This window comes from Anas acuta, unplaced genomic scaffold, assembly GCF_963932015.1.
Source record: "Anas acuta unplaced genomic scaffold, bAnaAcu1.1 SCAFFOLD_336, whole genome shotgun sequence".
NCBI classification, from domain to species: Eukaryota; Metazoa; Chordata; class Aves; order Anseriformes; family Anatidae; genus Anas; species Anas acuta.
Window position 1 is genome coordinate 1 of NW_027075990.1, and position 5,493 is coordinate 5,493.

The window sequence follows — 5,493 nt, forward strand, 5'->3', positions numbered from 1 at the left end:
GCAAAGGGGAGGGGGCTTCTGAGGGGGTGGGTGGCCTTATATGGGCAAAGGGGAGGGGCTTCTGGGGGAGTGGTGGCCTTATATGGGCAAAGGGGGAGGGGCTTCTGGGGGTGGGGGCCTTATATGGGCAAAGGGGAGGGGCTTCTGGGGGGAGGAGGCCATATATGGGCAAAGGGGAGGGGCTTCTGGGGAGTGGAAGAGTGCAAATGACCATATATGGGCAAAGGGGAGGGGCTTCCGGGGGGGTGGTGGCCTTATATGGGCAAAGGGGAGGGGCTTCTGGGTGGAATATGGAGGGTGGTGACCATATATGGGCAAAGGGGAGGGGGCTTCTGGGGGGTGGTGGCCATATATGGGCAAAGGGGAGGGGCTTCTGGGTATGGAAGTGTGCTAATGACCATATATGGGCAAAGGGGAGGGGCTTCTGGTGGGATATGGAGGGTGGTGACCTTATATGGGCAAAGGGGAGGGGCTTCTGGGGGGTGGGGGCCTTATATGGGCAAAGGGGAGGGGCATCTGGGGGGTGGGGGCCTTATATGGGCAAAGGGGAGGGGCTTCTGGGGGGTGGTGGCCTTATATGGGCAAAGGGGAGGGGCTTCTGGGGAGTGGAGGCCTTATATGGCAAAGGGGGAGGGGCTTCTGGGAGGTGGTGGCCTTATATGGGCAAAGGGGAGGGGCTTCTGGGGGGGTGGGGGCCATATATGGGCAAAGGGGAGGGGGCTTCTGGGGGGTGGTGGCCTAATATGGGCAAAGGAGAGGGGGCTTCTGGGGAGTAGTGGCCTTATATGGGCAAAGGGGAGGGGCTTCTGGGGGTTGGAAGTGGGACAATGACCATATATGGGCAAAGGGGAGGGGGCTTCTGGGGGGGGTGGTGGCCATATATGGGCAAAGGGGAGGGGCTTCTGGGGGGTGGGGGCCTTATATGGGCAAAGGGGAGGGGCTTCTGGGGGGGTGGTGGCCATATATGGGCAAAGGGGAGGGGCATCTGGGGGGTGGGGGCCTTATATGGGCAAAGGGGAGGGGCTTCTTGGGGGGGGGGTCATGACCTTATATGGGCAAAGGGGGAGGGGCTTCTGGGGATGGAAGTGTGCCAATGACCATATATGGGTAAATGGGAGGGGCTTCTGGGGGGTGGGGGCCATATATGGGCAAAGGGGAGGGGCTTCTGGGGGGTGGGGGCCTTATATGGGCAAAGGGGAGGGGCTTCTGGGGGTGGGGGCCTTATATGGGAAAAGGGGAGGGGCTTCTGGGGGGTGGTGGCCTTATATGGGCAAAGGGGAGGGGCTTCTGGGGGGTTTGGTGTCCTTATATGGGCAAAGGGGAGGGGCTTCTGGGGGGTGGGGGCCTTATATGGGAAAAGGGGAGGGGCTTCTGGGGGGTGGGGGCCATATATGGGCAAAGGGGAGGGGCTTCCGGGGGGTGGTGACCTTATATGGGCAAAGGGGCGGGGCTTCCGGGGGGGTGGTGGCCTTATATGGGCAAAGGGGAGGGGCTTCTGGGGGGTGGTGACCATATATGGGCAAAGGGGAGGGGCTTCTGGGGGGGTGGGGGGCCTTATATGGGCAAAGGGGGAGGGGCTTCTGGGGGGTGGTGGCCTTATATGGGCAAAGGGGGAGGGGGCGTTCTGGGGGGTTGGTGGCCTTATATGGGCAAAGGGGAGGGGGCTTCTGGGGGGTGGGGGCCATATATGGACAAAGGGGCGGGGCTAACCCCTCCCCCTGCCCCCCCCATAGGCCTCATTGGTGGGCGCCCTGCGCCAGGGCCCCGCCCCCTTCCCCCCGCAGGCCCCGCCCCCGCTGCGTGCCGGCCTATCACTTCGCGGGGGGGCGCGGCCCGACCAATCAGACGCCCGCGTGGCCCTGGCCCACCTCTGCGCCCAATTGGACGCCCTCCGAGGCCACGCCCCCCCCCGGGAGACCCACGCCCACCCCGGAGGGCCACGCCCCCCTGGAGGGCGCCACCTATGGGTGAGGCCACGCCCCCTTTACCCTTAGCCCGCCCCCTCCATTTTGGCCACGCCCCCCTCCCCCGTTTTAGCCCCCAGCCCCCCCCCTCCCCCTTTAGGCCCCGCCCACTCCCCCCCTTTGGCCCCTCCCCCCTCCCCCTGTTAGCCCCTCCCGCCCCCCCTTTGGCCCCGCCCCCCCTCCCTTTTGGCCCCTCCCACCCCAATTGTGGGGCCCCCGCCCCTTCACCTTTAGCCACGCCCCTCCCCTTTTAGCCCCCTCCCACCCCCCTTTTGGCCCCGCCCCCCTCCCCCTTTTAGCCCCACCCCCCTTCCCCTTCTGGCCCCCTCCCCCTCCCTCCCTTTTGGCCCCCCCCCCGCCCCCTCCCCTTTAGCCCCGCCCCCCTCCCCTTTTAGCCCCACCCCCTTCCATTTTGGCCACGCCCCCTCCCCTTTTAGCCCCGCCCCCCTCTCCCTTTAGCCCCACCCCCTCCCCTTTTAGCCCCTCCCACCCCCATTTTGGCCCCTCCCATTCCATTTTGGCCCCTCCCCCCTCCCCTTCTGGCCCCCTCCCCCTCCCCTTCTGGCCCCGCCCCCTCCCCTTTAGCCCCGCCCCCTCCCCTTTAGCCCCTCCCACCCCCATTTTAGCCCCGCCCCCTCCCCTTCTGACCCCTCCCACTCCCATTTTGGCCCCTCCCACCCCCATTTTGGCCCCACCCCTCCCCTTTTAGCCCCTCCCACCCCCACTTTGGCCCCGCCCCCAGGTCGCTGAGGCTCCGCCTCCTCTCGCTCCTGGCCACGCCCCCTCCCCGGGGGCTCCGCCTCGTCCTGGTGGTGGACGACGCGGGGGCGCTGCACGAGGGGGGGGCCCCGCGACGCGATTGGCTGCCCGAAAAGCTGCCGCCGGTAAGGGGGCGGGGCCAAAAGGGGGGGCGGGGCCAGAATCCGGGTGGGCGGGGCCTAATCCCGGTGGGCGTGGCCTAATATGGGTGGGCGGGGCATAATATGAATGGGCGGGCCAAGTTGAGGTGGGCGGGACCATAATTTGGGTGGGAGGAGCCATAATATGGGTGGGCGGGGCCAAAATTTGGATGGTCGGGGTCTTAATCTGGGTGGGCGGGGCCTAATTTGGGTGGGGCCAAATTGAGGTGGGCGTGGCCATAATCTGGGTGGGCGGGGCCACATGGAGGTGGGCGGAGCCTAATATGGGTGGGCGAGGCCAAAATTTGGATGGGCAGGGCCAAAATTTGGGTGGTCGTGGCCATAATTTAGGTGGGCGTGGCCATGATTTGGGTGGGCGGGGCCTTAATTTGGGTGGGAGGGTCCTGATCCGGGTGGGCGGGGCCTAATTTGGGTGGGCATGGCCAAAATTTGGTGGGCATGGCCAAAATTTGGGTGTGCATGGCCAAAATTTGGGTGGGCAGGGCTTAATATGGGTGGGCGGGGCCAAAATTTGGGTGGGTGGGGCCATAATCTGGGTGGGGCGGGGCCTAATTTGGGTGGGGCGGGGCCATAATTTGGGTGGGCAGGGCCATAATTTGGGTGGAATTTGGGTGGGCGGGGCCAAAATTTGGACGGGAGGGGCCAAAATCTGGGTGGGCGTGGCCAAAATTTGGATGGGCGTGGCCTAATCCGGGTGGGCGTGGCTTAATCCGGGTGGGCGTGGCCAAACCCCTCTAACCCCGCCCCCTTTTTTTCCCCCCGACCAATCAGCGCGTGACCCCTGGTGCTGAGCGGCCCCGCCCCCGGCCGGGCCCCGCCCAATTTTTGGAAGTGGGCGGGGCCTGGGACCACCTCCCCCTGGGGCCCCTCCCCCCCGGGCGACCCGCGCCCGGCTCCTGGAGGCGGAGCTTAGGAAAAGTGGGCGGAGCTTGACCCGGACCAGGTGCGTTGGCCCCGCCCCCTTCATATTTAAACCCAAAATGACCACGCCCGCTTGATGACGTCATCGATGACGTCATCACCAGGTGAGGCGGGTCCTGGCCAAGGGCGGGGCCCCGGCAGCCCCTCTACCTCCAGCTCCTATTGGCCGAGCTCGGCGCCTTCGCCCGCCACGAGGACGTAAGCCCCGCCCCCCTTATTTGCATAAGCCCCGCCCCCTTTCCTAAATTTCCCAAAATTCCCAAGTTTTCCTAAATTCCCCCAAATTTCCCCCGAATCCCCCCAATTTCTCCCCCAAACCTCCCTTAGCTTTTCTTAAACTTCCCTTTTTATTCTAAAATTTCCCCAATTTTGTCCAAAATTTCCCCAGATTTGACCTAAATTTCCCCAATTCCCCCCAAATTCCCCAATTTCCCCCCCAAAACCTCCCTTAGGCCCCTCCCCCTTTTCCCTTAAGCCCCTCCCCTTTCCCTTAAGCCCCGCCCCTTTCCCCTTAAGCCCCTCCCCTTTTCCCTTAAGCCCCTCCCCTTTTCATAAGCCCCGCCCACTTTCCCTTAAGGGAAATTAGGGCAATATTCCCAAATTTTCCCCAAATCTTCCTAAATTCCCCAAATTTTCCTAAATTCCACAAAATTTTCCCCAAATCTTCCTAAATTCCCCCAAATTTTCCCCAAATTTTCCTAAATCCCCCAAAATTTCCCCAAGCTTTTCTAAAACTTCCCTTTTTCTTCTAAAATTTCCCCAATTTTGCCCAAAACTTCCCCAATTCCCCCCAAATCCCCCCAATTTCTCCGCAAACCTCCCTTAGGCCCCTCCCCTTTCCCTTTGGCCCCGCCCCCTTTTCATTAAGCCACACCCCCCTTTTCCTTTAAGCCCGCCCCTTCCCCCTAAGCCCCGCCCCCTTTCCTTTAAGCCCCTCCCCTTTCCCCTAAGCCCCACCCTTTTCCCGTTAAGCCCCGCCCCCTTTTGCATAAGCCACGCCCCCTTTTCCTTTAAGCCCCGCCCCTTTCCCCTTAAGGCCCCACCCCTTTCTCCTAAGCCCCGCCCCATTTCCCATAAGCCCCGCCCCCTTCTGACTAAGCCCCGCCCCCAGGTGAGCCGGAGCTGGCCTTGGCCCGCCCACCCTGGGGGGGCTCCTGGCCCGCCTCTTGCTCCGCCTCCAGCAGCGCCACGGCCCCGCCCTCCGCCTCTCATTGGCCGCCCTCGACGCCGCCCCCCACGGTAGGACACGCCCCCCACTCCTTATATGGGCATGGGGGTGGGGCTAGGGGGGGATCGATGCCATTTATGGGCATAATTTGCATAAATCAGCATGTATTTAATGTACATCGCCATATATGGTCATCTCATTTGCATATATTACCATATCCTTGCCATATACGGTAGTGGGAGGCTTAAGTCCATATATGGCCATCTCTTTAAGTCCATATATGGCCATCTCATTAGCATATATTAACATATCCCACCCATATATGGTAGTAAGAGGCTTAACTCCATATAAGGTAATCTCATCTGCATATATTAGCTTATCATTACCATATATGGTAGTGGGAGGCTTAAGTCCATATATGGTCATCTCATTAACTCCATATATCATCATCTCATTAGCATACATTACCATATAGGCATATTACCATAGGCATAGTTCCTTATATGGACATCTCATTTGC

At 61.6% G+C, this 5,493-nt stretch overlaps 1 long non-coding RNA gene across 1 annotated transcript; it reads left to right on the forward strand.

The window, feature by feature from the left end:
• Positions 1 to 1,737: 1,737 nt before the first annotated feature.
• Positions 1,738 to 4,037, forward strand: LOC137848807 (uncharacterized). The gene is made up of 4 exons (XR_011091531.1): positions 1,738 to 1,967; positions 2,707 to 2,848; positions 3,656 to 3,831; positions 3,915 to 4,037. It is a non-coding gene; the product is annotated as an uncharacterized lncRNA (long non-coding RNA).
• Positions 4,038 to 5,493: the final 1,456 nt, after the last annotated feature.